General features: G+C 38.7%; 1 protein-coding gene across 1 annotated transcript in view; it reads left to right on the forward strand.

Annotated features, from left to right (window-relative positions):
* The first annotated feature begins 8,261 nt into the window (after positions 1-8,261).
* Positions 8,262-14,968, forward strand: part of PRPF18 (pre-mRNA processing factor 18) — a 533,171-nt gene continuing 526,464 nt past the window's right edge. The window contains exon 1 of the mRNA XM_069106429.1: positions 8,262-8,271. The gene's annotated coding sequence lies outside the window, so the exon portion shown is untranslated. The remainder of the gene's footprint in view (positions 8,272-14,968) is intronic.

The raw sequence follows: 14,968 nt of genomic DNA on the forward strand, positions 1-14,968 counted from the left end.
TGGAGTGGGGGTTTGAGTGCCTCCACAGTACTTACAGATAATGTATGTGTATGTATGTATGTATATATGTATGTATGTGTGTATGCATGGGTAGCTAGGTGGCACAGTGGATAGAGCACTGGACCTGGAGTCAGGAAGACTTTTCTTCAAATCTGGCCTCAGATACTTATTAGCTGTGTGACCCTGGGCAAGTCACTTAACCCTGTTTGTCTTAAGTTATCCCATCTGTAAAATGAGCTGGAGAAGGAAATGGCAAACCACTCCAGTATCTTTGCCAAGAAAGCTCCACAAGGGATCAGTAAGAGTCGGACATTTACTGAAATGACCAGACAACAACATGTATTTCTCAGAGTGGGGAAAGACAAATGCATGATCCAATCCAGTCTAATCCATTCCAGTAAACATTTATTAAGTTCCTACTGTGTGCCGGGTAACGTGCTAAGGCCGGGAATACAATTTTTAAAAAGAAAGACAAACTCCTCCTCCAGGAGCTTGTTGGTCTCTTGTTTTCAAAGACCAATGACATCACAATACTGGAGTCAGGATAGAGTGTTGGGTTGTGGCTGTTCATCCAATAGGAGGTCAAAAGTCACTACCACAAATTGAGCATAAGTGGTCCATTAGAACATGTAGAGTGGAAGTCTCTGGATTTGCACAGCTCACGTTGGACAGTCCTGTGCTAGCATTTCCCATGTCTCACAGTCAATATTATAGTTCTTTAGAGATACTTTGAGAGTGTACTCACATGGCTTCTCCTCACCATGCCAAGACCAAAGGGAAGGAGTTTGTGGGCAACTTTTTGCTTGCAGATGATTGCATACTCTGAGGCTGAGATGCCTCTGCTTGTTGTACTAATTTGGGTCTGACAGTCAACACCAAGAAAAAAAAGATCCACCACCAGCCAGCACCACTCCATCCATAGGTGTAACCTTGGTCACAGTAAATGGAGAAATTTTGAATGCTGTCAATAAGTTCACTTACCTTGGCAGTTCTCTCTCTCTAGGGCTGCCTACATAGATGGTGCAGTTGATGCATGTATTGCCAGAGCGAGCTCAGTGTTTGGGAGACTTTGAAAGAAAGTGTGAGAGAGAAGAGGTATTAGGCTGCCTACCAAACTGAAGGTCTACAGAGCTATCGTGCTGACTACACTGTTGCATGCCTATGAAACCTGGACAATCTATTATCACCATGCCAGAAGACTGAACTGCTTCCACTTGAATTTTCTCAGGAAGATCCTGAAGATTACCTGCAAAGATAAGATACTGAACACTGAGGTCCTCTCTAGGGATGAACTGCCAAGCATTTAAACTCTGATGTAGAGAGGGCAATGCCAATGGGCTGGCCATGTAGCCCAAACGACAAACTCATGCTTACCCAAAATAGTATTTTATAGAGAACTCACACAAGGTGAGTGCTCACATGGTGGTCAGAAGAAATAATATAAGGCCACTCTCAAGATAGCAAGGAGCTCACACAAGGGGAGGAGATAATACACAAGAAGAAGCAAGAAGGCCTGGGAGAGGAGAGAGAACAGAGAGGACTGGTTTGGGAGTTGAAACTAGGCAGAGCAGCAGAGTGGGAATGAGCCAAAGTCCAATTTCTGCCCTCCATAAAGGAATACATTTGGAGGAGTTTGGTACTCCACCTTTAACCCTCCAATCAGAGGGGAAAGGAAGCTGAGGGAGGTGGTGTCATTCAAGGCTTGAGTTAGCAGCATGGAGAGGAAATCAGAAGTAATGAGGTTAACCTGGGAGGGGCATCTTGTTTATGAAACCAGGTAGAGTAACCAGGTATGGTCAAGAGAAAGGAAGGCAAGATGAAAGTGGATGGCCAAAAATGCAGAGTGCTTTAATCCGTTGAGCAGCATCAAGCAGCTTTTCACAAATTGAATTATTCCTATTTCACCTTTGACTGGGTGTGACAGGTGCCTGTTTCTAAGTGTGTTCCATTATTTTGTTATAAACTATATTTGACAGAACCAGTTTTGCTCCTAAACTCCAGTGTTTAACCCAAGCATATGTATTTCCTTGTGTCCGTTGGTTCCTGGTATTAGGACATGTGGAGGGCATTCCTTTTTCCTCAGTTACATGTAAAAACAATTTTCAACATTGATTTTTTTTAATTTTGCTTTCCAAATGTTTTTTTTTTCCATTCCCCCTCCTTGAAAAAGCAAGGGATTTGATATTGATGTTGTCAGGCAAAACATTTCAATATTAGCCAAATTCATTAAATATTTAACTGAGTTTCTACTAAAGCACCAGAACTATTGTGGGAGAATGAAAAGAAGTATGAAATAGTTCTTGTCTACAAGGAACTTATAGTCTGGTTAGCAAGACAGGATACACACAGGAAACAGATAGATAACAATATAACAAAGCATATGTCTTAAGCGTCAATAGCCTCTTCTGACATTTAGTGCTCCAGGAACTGGTGGATGTATTAGGGATATTTGGTTTAGCATCTTTGACTTAGCCAGGCACACAAAAATTATGAAGTGAATACAATTTACCTTCAGGACCTTCAAGTATGTTTTAAAGCTCTGATGTGAAAATTTCAGGCATCCACCAGTGTGAGGGGAGAATTTGGGGAAGCATCAGAATCTTCCTATTGGCCATGAAATCGTTCTCATCTGAACCAGTCAAGGAAGGAAAAATATAAACACAAACAAAGGTGGAAAAATACACAGAAAAACAGGAGTTACAAAGGTTCGGAGAAAGAGGGAAATGAGGGAGGGTATATTAAGGGAGTGATTAAGCAAAATAAACTATAGGCATGAACAAAAATATTTATAGCAGCTCCTTTTTGGTGGCAAAGAATTGGAAACTGAGGGGAAGTTCCCATCAATTGGGGAATGGTAGAACAAGTTATAGTTTATAAATGTGATGTTTTATACTACTGCGCTATAAGAAATTAAGGGGAAGGCTTATATGAACTGATGGAGAATGAAGTGAGCAGAACTAGCAGAATAATTTATACAATGACAGAAGTATTGCAAAGATGAATAATTTTCAAAGATTAAAGATCTCTGATCAAAGAAATGACCAACCACAATTCCAGAGGGCTCCTGATGATACCCACCTCCTGGTAAAGAGGCGAAGTACTTAGAGTACAGATAGAAACATAGATACTTGTGTGTGTGTACACATATAAATCCCTGTATTGGGGATATTATACATATTATATTATGCATATTCCCATATACATTTAACACAGCTAATGCAGGGATTTATTGGCTTGACTATATATATTTGTAACAGAGGTTTTGTTTCTTGTTTTCATTTTCATTTACAGATAGGAAAGGAGATGGGATGGAGAGAAGGAAGATTTTTGCTGATTAAAAAAATTAATTGAAAACACAAAGATAGAAGTGCCTTAAAAAAATGAGCCACATATGAAATAAACAAAGACAGCTGAGGTCAGTTCCATCTGTGTGAACAATGTAAGCAAAAGCACAGAGACAGGAATGATCATCTTCTGTGTGATAGGAAAGAGGCTAATCCTTTCCCTAGGGTACATTCTCTACAACACCAGCAGGGAAGGCTCAGAGCAATCAATTCAAGCATGTGTTTGCTAGTGGTAGCCTGCAGTCAGCTGATGAGTGCAGCTCTTTCTTGAAAGCAATACCCTGATGCTAGCCAGCTCCAGCTGCCTCCATTCTCCTAGAGAAGACTACCGACTGAGAGCCTTCCTCCTTAAGAGATATAGTGGTCAGAGAGATAGTAGAGGGACCTCCTCCAAGGACTAGAATCATAGAAGCATTTTTGGTGGTTCATGTGGGAACACACGGCGCTGCCAGGAGCCATTTGGAAAGAACCTTTAGGGATTAGGAAGACCTGGACAGAAAGCAGAAGGACTTAGGAAGCAGGTGGTGTTTTCATCACCGTTGCCAAATGATGGTAGGGAAGTTAGAAGTGAAGGGAAAAAAAGGATAAGAAGATTGGTGCTGCAGAATGGGATTTGGCTTTCTGGACAATATCTTAAAATAAAAGAATTAAGGATGGGCTCCAAGCCAGGAATGGAGTACATCTAGTATGACCTGGGGAGGATATATTTGCCTGGAGACTGGCTGATCTAACTATAAAGACTTAAAATTGAATAAGAAAGGAGAAGAAAAACCTCAGATAACCTACAGAGCAGCAGGTTAATAATAATAATTAATCATAATAACAAAAGAGGGTCTCAATTCATAGGAGACAATGACCAGGAAAAGAAGCAGAACCTAGACACATAACCCTGGATAGTTAGACAACAGTGTGCAGAGCATGGGTAAACAAATCCAGTTATAGATCTCAAGGGACAGAGATACAATCACAGACGCTTCAAAGCTAACTCTACAGGGAATATTGATTAGTATACAAACCATCAATGGTGCACACACAAAAGATACAAGTAATACTTGTGCTAGTCAGGCTTGCTGGGCATCCTAATCTCAGACATCTATCCTGATCCCCAAGAGGCAAAAAACCCCACATCTGATAAACACAGGCAATCCTAGATCTGTCCAGGACACAGGCTAGGCCCAGTCAGCATCAAAGATTGCATATTACTATTTAATACCCTGGAGAACAGGGGCAACTGGAAACTTTTTCAAATGTACCAGTATGCCCTAGGCAACTCCCAAACAAGCTACTTACAAATAAGGAAGCTAAGGAAGCATACAGGGAGTATGTAGAGTTCCTTCAAAGTGAAGGGGGTAGGGGCCAATCCCTGTACTTATAGATCTATTAGACATCACGACTCTTTCTGTCACTTGCTTGCTCCTTTCAATTCAGGAAGGGGCAAGGTCTGGCAGGTCTGTATCAATGGGTAATAAACCAAGTGAGCTAGAAATCTTTGTAAAAAATAAATGTGACCTTACAGGTACCATGGAGACCATGGAGACTTGACAGAATGCAAATCACAACTGGATCAGAACAGATTGTATAAAAGATGGATAATAGCTAATATTTACATATTGCTTTAAGGTTTGCAAATCACTTTACATGTTATTTCATTTGATCCCCACAGTAACCCTGGGAGATAGCTGCTATTATTACCCTCATTTTACAGAAGAGGAAACTGAGACAAACAGAAGCTAAATGACTTGTTAAGTCACACAACTGGTAAGTGTCTGAAGTCAGGTCTTCCTGACTCCAGGGTCAATACCCTATCTACTATGTCCCCAATTGCCTTATGGGATAGCACTGTAGTATTGTAGATTTAAAAAATATCATCTTCTTTGGAAATTCATGAATCTGACATTGAGAAAAATGGTGGAGAGCTTTTGAGTAAGGACTAAAGGAAGGCAAAGCAGAAGTGATATCATGGGAGCAATGTATGTTACTCCCTACCCACCCATATAAGCAAGCTGGAAGAAATTAGATAACAAATTTCCTGCTGAATAAGTGAAAGGAAGGAAGGAAGGAAGGAAGGAAGGAAGGAAGGAAGGAAGGAAGGAAGAGAAAGAAAGGAAGGAAGGAAGAGACAGAGGGAGGGAGGAAGGAAAGAAGGAAGGAAGAAAATGAATTTATTATATAATATACGTAGTATATATGACTTGTATATGCATAAACTAATACATAAAGTAGGGAAGGATATGGTGGAGAAAAAAACTGTAGGCCAATAACATCATAATCAGCTCCCATGGATTTATTTATCATCTCTATTCTGATTCTCAGATCTACTTACCCAGCCTTAACTTCTCTGCTTACCTCCTGTCTTGCATCTCCAACTGCCTTACATACATCTTGACATGACTGCTCAGGTATCCTCATCAAAATGTCTTAAACTCAATATGTCCAAAGCTAATCTCATCTTTCTCCCTAACCTTCCCTCCCTCCTAACTTCCCTATTATTGTCCAGGCACCACCATCCTCTCGATTCCCCAAGCTTGCAATTTAGATGTCATTCTTGTCTCTTTACCATCTCTCTCAACCCCCTCTTCCCCCCCCCCACATGTCCAATCTGTTGCTAAGACCTTTTGATTTCACCTTTGCCCTATCTCTCAAATACACCCCTTCTCTTTTCTGATACTGCCACCACTCTGCTGCAGACCCTCATCATCTTATGCTTGGAATGTTACAATAGCCTGCTGGTGAGTCTGACTACCACAAACCTCTTCCCTTTCTATTCTGTCCTCCTTCAGTCTGACCATCTCACTCCCACACTCAGTGAATTCTGATGGCTCCCCATCACCTCCAGGATCAAATATAAAGTTCTTGCATATTCTGTTCCCCCATATGCTCTTTGATCCAGTAATTCTGGCCTTCTTGCTGTTCTGTGAACGACCCTCCTCTCAGCCCTGGGCATTTCCTTTGGCTTTCTGCCATGCCTGGAATGCTCTTCTTCCTCTTTGTTTCTCTGCCTCCCAACTTTCTAGGCTTCCTTCGAGTTCCAACTAAACTCCTAACTTCCACAGAAAGGCTTTCCCAATCACTTAACTTTAGTGCCTTCCCTCTGTCCATTATTTCCCATTTGTATAGTTTGTACATATTTGTTTGCTTGTGTCCTTCTATTAGCTCCTTGAGGGCAAGAACTATCTATTATCTCTCTTTGTATTTCTAGAGCTTAACACAGTTGCTGGCATAATAGTAGATACTTAATAAATGCTTACTGACTAACTAACTGAGTGAGGTGAAGGAGAGATAATCTAAGAATTATTGGAGCTACCAGAAAAGGCCTGGATATTATATTTCAAAAAATCCCAAGTCAAAATAACCCACATCTCTTTGAACCAGAATGCAAGTGAAAAATAGAGAGAATCTACCCATTATTTCCTGAAACCCTAAAAGGAAAATACCTAGAAGTCATAGCCCAAATCCAGAACTTCCTGGCAAAAAAAAATAATTCAAGTAGCCAAAAAGATAGATTTTAAGTACAAAGGAACCACACTCACGATTACATATGAATTGATAGTTACTACGATAAAAGGGAGGAGAACTTGAAATATGACATCCCAAAAGGCAAAAGATAAAGCCGTACAATCAAGAATAATCTATTTGGCAAAATTGAGTGTAATCTTATATGGGAAAAATGTGGAGCTTTAATGAAAGATTTCTAAGCATTTCTGATAAAAGGCCAAAACTGACTGGACACTTTGAAATGGAAATGTAAGAATCAAAAGAAACAGAGAGAAGTACTCACATTTGATCAATTGGAAAGTACAATACAAGGATGAATTGTTCACAGGCCGATGTGGAAAGGAGAAACAGACATCTTTGCAGAACCCTAATGCTAAGTCAAGAAGCATTTATTAAGCATTTGTTACATTCTAAGCACTGTACCATGCACTGGGAATACAAAGCTCTTGTCCTCAGTACAAAGCTCCTGTCCTCAAGGAGTTCACTTTCTAGTGGGGGAAGACCACACTTAAAAGGGATCTGAAAAAGGGAGAGAGAGAGGGAGAAGAAACTACTTGATGCAAGGGCATGATAGGAAAAGACCAGAAAGTCAAGAGTGCAATCTGGAGAGAAATGAATTCATGATTGGCCTGAGCATCTTCCTTAAAATGGAGAGTAATTAAAATTTGAGAGTAATCAGCCAGAGATGGGGAAGGGTTCAGGGTACTTACAATGTGAGAGGTAGCCAAGGGATGATGTGAACTTTCAAGGTGAAGGAGTTTTTATGGCATGGAAAAGAAAGTCCAGAGACTCAAGAGTGCAAACTGGAGAGGAATATCTTCAAGGATGGTTGAGAAAGTTAAATAAGATAATTAGAGATACTGGGAATACTTTGTTGGTTTTAGAAGGAGCTAGAAATGGGACAGATAGGGGACTAAGCTGGGGAGAAAAAGAGAAGGGGAGAAAACTAACAATTTCACATAATGGAGGTTTATTCAAAGAGAAGTATTCATATATAGAATATAGAACTCACTCAACATGAAAATAAATAGAAATAGGGAAAGGGACTTTAAGAGGGAGGACTGGACACAGGAAAAAATCATAAGAAATCCAGTCGTCAACATCAAAAGGAGGATTGTGGAGGTAGTATTCAAAGGAAAGGAAGAGGGATGGCTAGGTGGTGCAGTGAATAGAGCACCAGCCCTGGAGTCAGGAGGACCTGAGTTCAAATCCAGCCTTAGACACTTGACACAATGTTGATGTTAGCCACATGACTTTTGGCTAGTCACTTAACCCCAACTGCCCTCCAAAAAGAAGAAAAAAAGGTAAAGCCTGTGATTAGAAAAGAGACAAAGGGAAGAGTAGTTGAGCAGAAATGGTTGGCTTAATTTAATAAATGAAAAATATTAGGCAGATTACTCTTTTACTATATTCTTTTTCTTTGTACATGGGGGTGGGGCCAAAAATGGGGAAAAGTATAAGAGGATAAAATAAAGGGAAAGAAACAAGTAATAATCATAACCATAAACATGAATGGGATGGACTCACCCATAAAATTGAAGAAGTTAGCAGAAGGGATTAGAAGGCAAAATCCAACATGTTGTTTACAAGGAACATGCTTGAAACATAAAGATTCACATGGACTTAAAATGAGAGGCTGATATAGAATCTATTGTGCTTCAGAAGAATTTAAAAAAAACAGAAATAATAATCATAACTTTAACAATAAAAAGGGATCAGCAGAGAAACCACTATGAACCAATACCAGTACTTATTTGTATGTATATACACACATATATAAGGTATATGTATATACACACATAAATATATATGTGCTGAATAGCATACTATCTAAAGGAAAGTTAATTTTCAGGGAGAAAGAGAGTAAAGTCATAATATTGGGGGACCTCAGTGTTCTTCTTTCAAAACTAGACAAATCAAACAAAAAGAGAAATGAGAAAGAAGTTAAAGACCTGAATAGGACATCAAAATATTAGAAAATTTAGATCTCTGGCAATTTTTGAATGATAACAGAAAGGAATTTACATACTTCTTAGCTTATGGCATATTTACAAAAATTGATCATGTACAGGGACAAAAAACTTCACCCAAAATGCAAAAAAGAAATACTAAATATGTCCTTTACCATTGATTATAATGCAACAATCACGAAATTATTTTCTAAAATGGACCATTGAAGATAGAATTAAGAATTAATTGGAAATAACTTAGTTCCAAAGAATTGATAAGGCAAAAAACAAATAATAGAAAATATTTTTAAATCTCATTAAAGAAAAATTATAACAATGAGAATTTATGGCACTCATCTAAAGCAGTCCTTAGAGAAAAATTCATATCTCCAGATGAAGTAACAAATAAATAAATTGAAGATTTAACTAAAAAAATTAGAAAAGCAAAAAGTCAAAATCCCTCAACTAAATGCCAAAGTGGAAATTCTGAAAACCAAAGAGATGAAAAAATTGAACACAAACACTTATTGAATTAATAAACAAAACTAGGAAATTTTCTTTAAAAATTAATTGCCAATCTGACTTTTAACAAGAGAAGAAAGTCATATTATTCCTATCCAAAATTTAAAAGACATAACAATTGAAGAGGAAATAAAGGAAACTAATAAAAATTATTTCATCCAAATATAAAGCAACAAAACTGATAACCTGTAACCCAGCCTCAGGAAACTAAACCAAACAACCAATATATGAACTTCAAAAAACAAACAAAGCTTAGGACCAAATGGATTTAATAAGTATTTATTATTGAACATTTAAAGAACTATTCATTCCAATATTTTATAAACTGTTTGCAGAAGTAAGAAAAGACCCTCCCAAATTCTTTCTATGATACAAAAATGGTTTTGATATCTAAATCAGAGAAAAACAAACCAGAGAGGGAAAACTATACACAAATATGCCTAATAGAAATTGATACAGAAATTTTAAATAAAATAGCTTGCAACACATATGACATGGTTGGATTTAACCATGAATGCTGAATTGATTTAATATAAGTTAAACTATAAATGTGATAGACCACATTAATAATAAAAATGGTGGAAAAAAGACAAATTTATATCAATAGATGTTGAAAAGGTTTTTAACAAAATCCAACTTGCCCTTTCTGTTAAAAACAATAAAAACCATAGGAATAAATGAACTTTTTAAAAAATATGGTACATATTATCTAGCTAATATCAAGAGCAAACATTATATTTAATAGAGAAAGTTCCAATAAGAAAAGGGGTAGAGGCAGCTAGGTGGCGCAGTGAGTAAAGCGCCGCCCCGGAGTCAGAAGGACCTGAGTTCGGTTCCGGCCTAAGACACATAATACCCACACAAAAAAATACTAGCCATGTAACGTTGGGCAAGTTACTTAACCCCAATTTCCCCTCCAAAAAAAAAGCAAAAAAAAAAGGGGGTAAAGTAAGGTCATCCCTTATCACAACTATTATTTAACATAATGATGGACATGCTGACTACAGTAATATGTAATAAACAATGTAATAAACATAGGGAGAAGGAAAGAAAAACTATCAGTTTTTTTTCAGATGACATGGTCTATTTAGAAAACCCTAATGTTATCTAAAAACTAACTGAATAAGAAATTTAGCAAAGTCACAAGATATGAAATAAGTCCACAGAAATAATTAACATTCCTATATTGTCAACAAAACACAGCAGGTCATTCAGCACAGAGACCTCGTAACCCTAATACTGTAAACTACCTACCTGGTATATAGTAAATATATGCCTGTTGAGTGACTGGCTGATTAATATTTCAAAATATCTTGCTAGGTTAGGGTCTGGGTAAAATGGCAAAGTGCTATGATAGTGCTGAAACTGTTGTTAATGAGTTCCAAATCTAAACTGCCATTTCATGAGGGGCCCCAGCCGTGCTCCTTTCACTACTGGCTCCACTCTCTCTAGACTTCTTTGTTTCTTCTCCTCCCCAGCAGCCTTTGCATGATCTTCCTCCACCAAAGTCTAAGTTCTTTGCAGGGAGGGGCTATCATTTTTGCTATCTTTGTATCCCCAGAACTTAGCACAGTGAATAGTAGGTATTGTGCTAAAAGTTATGAAAATGCAAGGAGTTATCAATAGTATAATAATCTATATTCCTTAAAAATGATAAAAAACAACAAACAGAATTTGTTTCAAAGGTTGGGGGTGGTGATATTAAAGAGTGTCCTCTCCATGCCCTCACTTTTTTTAGGCAGGACTTAGGACTTAGGCCATAGGGATAAAAATTTGACCTCATCATAACACCAGGGAAAAGATGAGCAGGGATTAGATCGAGGTCGGGGAGGGGATAGTTTATAAGATAAGATTATTATCAAGTCTGGGGGCAAAAGGAAGAAAGACATTAGGGGCAGCCAGGTAGCACAGTGAGTAAGAGCACCGGCTCCAGTGTTGGGATGACCTGGATCGAATCCCGGGCTCAGATACTCAGCACCACACCCAGAAATAACTGGCCGTGTAACCTTGAGCAAGTTACTTAACCCCAATTGCTAAAAAAAATAAAAGGAAGAAAGACAGCTTTGCATGAAATACCTAAGTATTTTTTATGTTAAGCTTCAAACTAGCTTTTATACTCTTCTCTTTTACCCTCATCAAGAGGCTTCTTAAATCCCCCTCACTTTCTGCCATCCAAGTGGGATCATCTGCATTTCAGAGTGTAATGGGAATGTAAATTTTAAAGATCTTCCCTGCCCCAGGCTAAAGTGCACCTGGATCCTGGGGTGGGAGGCTTGTTATTCAGTAGATACTTTTTGATTGGCCAGTGGGTCAATAAGGTTGTTACATTCTCTGAGCCAGGAGAACGCTATATAAGCCCTGATGTAAGGCTTTGTTTTGGGGCTCACTTTGAGAAGTGTTTTGTGATTTGATCTGGATTCTGGGAAGCCGTTGTCCAGAGCCCCCTGGCTTTGAAAAACCCAGATGTTGAAACCCAGATGTTGATTTGGTATGGATGTAATGGTTGGACAGTTTGGAAATCTGTCTACTTGATCTGTTTCTCTGACTTGATAATTCTGTCTGTGTATTCTGAAGTTCGGGGTGCTGACCTTTTCCCCCTGAACTAGGTAAACGATATATGTTTGACTGATTAAAGTAAGCTTGTTAACCCATTTTGCGTTGCTTTCCTTTATCAAAGCAGATCCAAGAACCTGTGTTGGCAGCAAACCCTGGGGATGCTTGGGGTGCTTGCTGCTACACAGAAATTGTTGATATTCTCCCAGTAATCTTAGTTCTGACTTTTGATTTATCCAGATTGGCACTTTGCATATACTGTGCATATATCTTAAATAAGGTGACAACATACAGTTTTGTTGCACTCCTTTTCCAATCTTAAACTCATCAGTTGTTCTATGTTCAGTTCTAACTGTTGCTTCTTGGCCTCTATACAGGTTCCTCAGGAGATAAGTAAGGTGATCTGGTATTCCCATCTCTTTGAGGACTTGCCACATTTTGTTGCAATTCACACAGTCAAATTTCCTGAATACTGCTGGACCTCAAAACTGTTTTAGCCTTTTTCCACACTTGGGAATTCATTCTTCACCTTCAGTCCCTGCCCCAGGTGACTTTTTCCAGGACAGAACTAATCCCAGCTAGATGCCAGTCCCTTTCTTTCAGGCCTGGTTGAGCCCCCCACCTCCATCCCCGACACACACACACACACACACACACACACACACACACACACACACACACACACACACACACTGATGAACTGTCCCATTTCCCTGTTCTTTAGTTATCTAAGTATTGCTGTAGTATAGCACATATGTTGCCAATCCAGGTCCTGCTTTCCTTTATTTCACCTCTTCTTCATAAAGGAAGTAGAGCTGAGTTCTGTCGCTTGTCACAGAATGTTATGGTGAAGGGAGTGGAAGGTGGATATGCTGACATAGTCTGCAGCAGCACCAAGGGAATCACTGTGAGTGAATCCAAGAGTCCAAGTCCAAGGACACCATGCTGCGCCCCTGGCAGACCGTGGAGGCTGGTGGGAGAGGTAGTGCTGAGTGTGTTAGGGAATGGCCTCCTCTGTTGTTAATTCACCAGGCTGTTGCCTCCGTAGGGTTCTTCATGTCTTAGCTTGTGGAGATATCTGAGAACTTTCTCTCTTGTGCATTATTCTTATTTCAGAAAGTTTTGAGAGGTGCAGGTCTGATACAATGCCTCGTCACCCCCTTGTTGGTGATGCTGAAGGTAGGACTTGTGATGCAACCTTTGGATCTACTAAATTCACAAATTCACTTCCTTGACACTTCCATCCTGGAAGACCCATTCACCTAAGGGCAGGAAAAAACAAAAGTGACAGAGGTGATATGCTCATAACCATTAAGACCAGGGAGACTGCTGTCTCCCACTACCTGATTTTTGGCACCAACTCTAAGTAGTCCTGCCCCCTTGAAGCTACAAAGAAGAGTGACAAAGAGATGAGTTTTTCATGCCCATTCAATTCCAATTCAGCAATATCTGAATCATCAATTCTTCTGACTCCACAGGCAATTAGGAGACTTCATCATCACACAACTTCTTGAGTCAAACCTGGCCAGATAGGGACTCCCTGCAAGTTTCTACATGGTTACTTGAAATGGAACCAGGCAGGGCATATCTGTGCACACTTTAAAGACTTTCCCCACCCATCCATCCAAAGACCAATCCACCCTTATTATAGGAGTAAAGAGAAAAGAATGAATTCCTTATTTCCCTCTACTGCTTACACATTCTATATTCCAGCAAAACTGTATTACTATAATTCCTCAATCTAGTCTTACCTTCTTTGATGTACAAAAAATTGTATATATCATTGTATATGCCTGGAATGTACCTATCCTCCCAGCTAGAGGAGATACCAAGCTTCCAGAATCTCTTTATGCCACTTTTGGATCTCTCCTACAAACTTTTTTTTTTTTAAAGCAATCGGGGTTAAGTAACTTGCTCAAGGTTACACGGCCAGTTATTTCTGGGTGTGGTGCTAAGTATCTGAGCCCGGATTTGATCCCCAGGTCATCCTGACACTGGAGCCGGAGCTCTTACTCGCTGAGCCACCTGGCCGCCCCTCTCCTACAAACTTAATATAATTCTAATGTTATTTTCTTAAGAGTCTTAGTTTTCTTCTACATGGTAAAGCCATTGAAAGCAGGACTGTGTCATTTTTTAAAAAAATCTGAAATTTTATATTCAAAGTACCTAGCATATATTAGAGACTTAATAAATGTAGGTTTCAATGAATTAAATTGTAGAACTTGGTGACTTCTGCTCAGCTTTTATTTTTTTACCTATTGGCTAAAATAAAATAATGCAGGGATTATTAAATATATGAAACTAAAAGTCATTACTCAATTGATAAATGATCAAAGGATATAAATGGGCAGTTTTCAAAGAAAGAAACCTAAGCTATCAATAATAACATGAAATAATGCAGGAATTATCCTGTTTCCTGGTTTTATATCAGCACTTAGTCACAAATTTATCCAAATTCATCTAAAATTCTAGATGTTTTGGATCCAGAGCTGGTATTGCAGAGGTTTTGTTTCACTTCTTGCCTAGAACATGGTAGGCATTTAATAAATGCTTATTGACTGACTGATTGATTGATTTCTTGGTCTTTTCTTGGATAGTTTTATCTGTAATAAGAAGAGCCTGGTTAGAGTTGGTCTGTTCTTCAGGATCCCTGAACTTGGTCTTTCCTCCTAATCACAAAGTCCTGTGTTCCTTTGAGATGTTGCCTTAGTCCAAAACATTCTAGCATGATTAAGAATGGAACAGAAGACATGAGTTTTATGCTAACTCTACACATTTTTATCTTAAGTATTTTAAATTTGGATTTGAAAAGAGCTTAATACCACTAAAACAATACACAAATTCTAGTTCCAAGCTCTTTTTCAGTTTAATTCAACAAGCATTTATTCAGTATCTACTATACGTACCAAGATGAGCTCCAAATAGATATATGTCTTAGGCAACTTTTGAAGCTGCACTAGGCAAAAACATGTTTTTTCTTGCAATTTGAGTATTCTTTTTTTTTTGAGGACAGAGTAGAGGATTACCAAAGAATGGAGCATGATCAGCTAGCACTATTCTTGGCATTGCATAAAGGTGTTATCCCCATAGTATGGACAATGTCAC

This window comes from Petaurus breviceps, unplaced genomic scaffold (genome assembly GCF_028583685.1).
Source record: "Petaurus breviceps papuanus isolate PSGF00001 unplaced genomic scaffold, PetGlider_PUasm1.0 79, whole genome shotgun sequence".
Classification (NCBI taxonomy): Eukaryota; Metazoa; Chordata; class Mammalia; order Diprotodontia; family Petauridae; genus Petaurus; species Petaurus breviceps.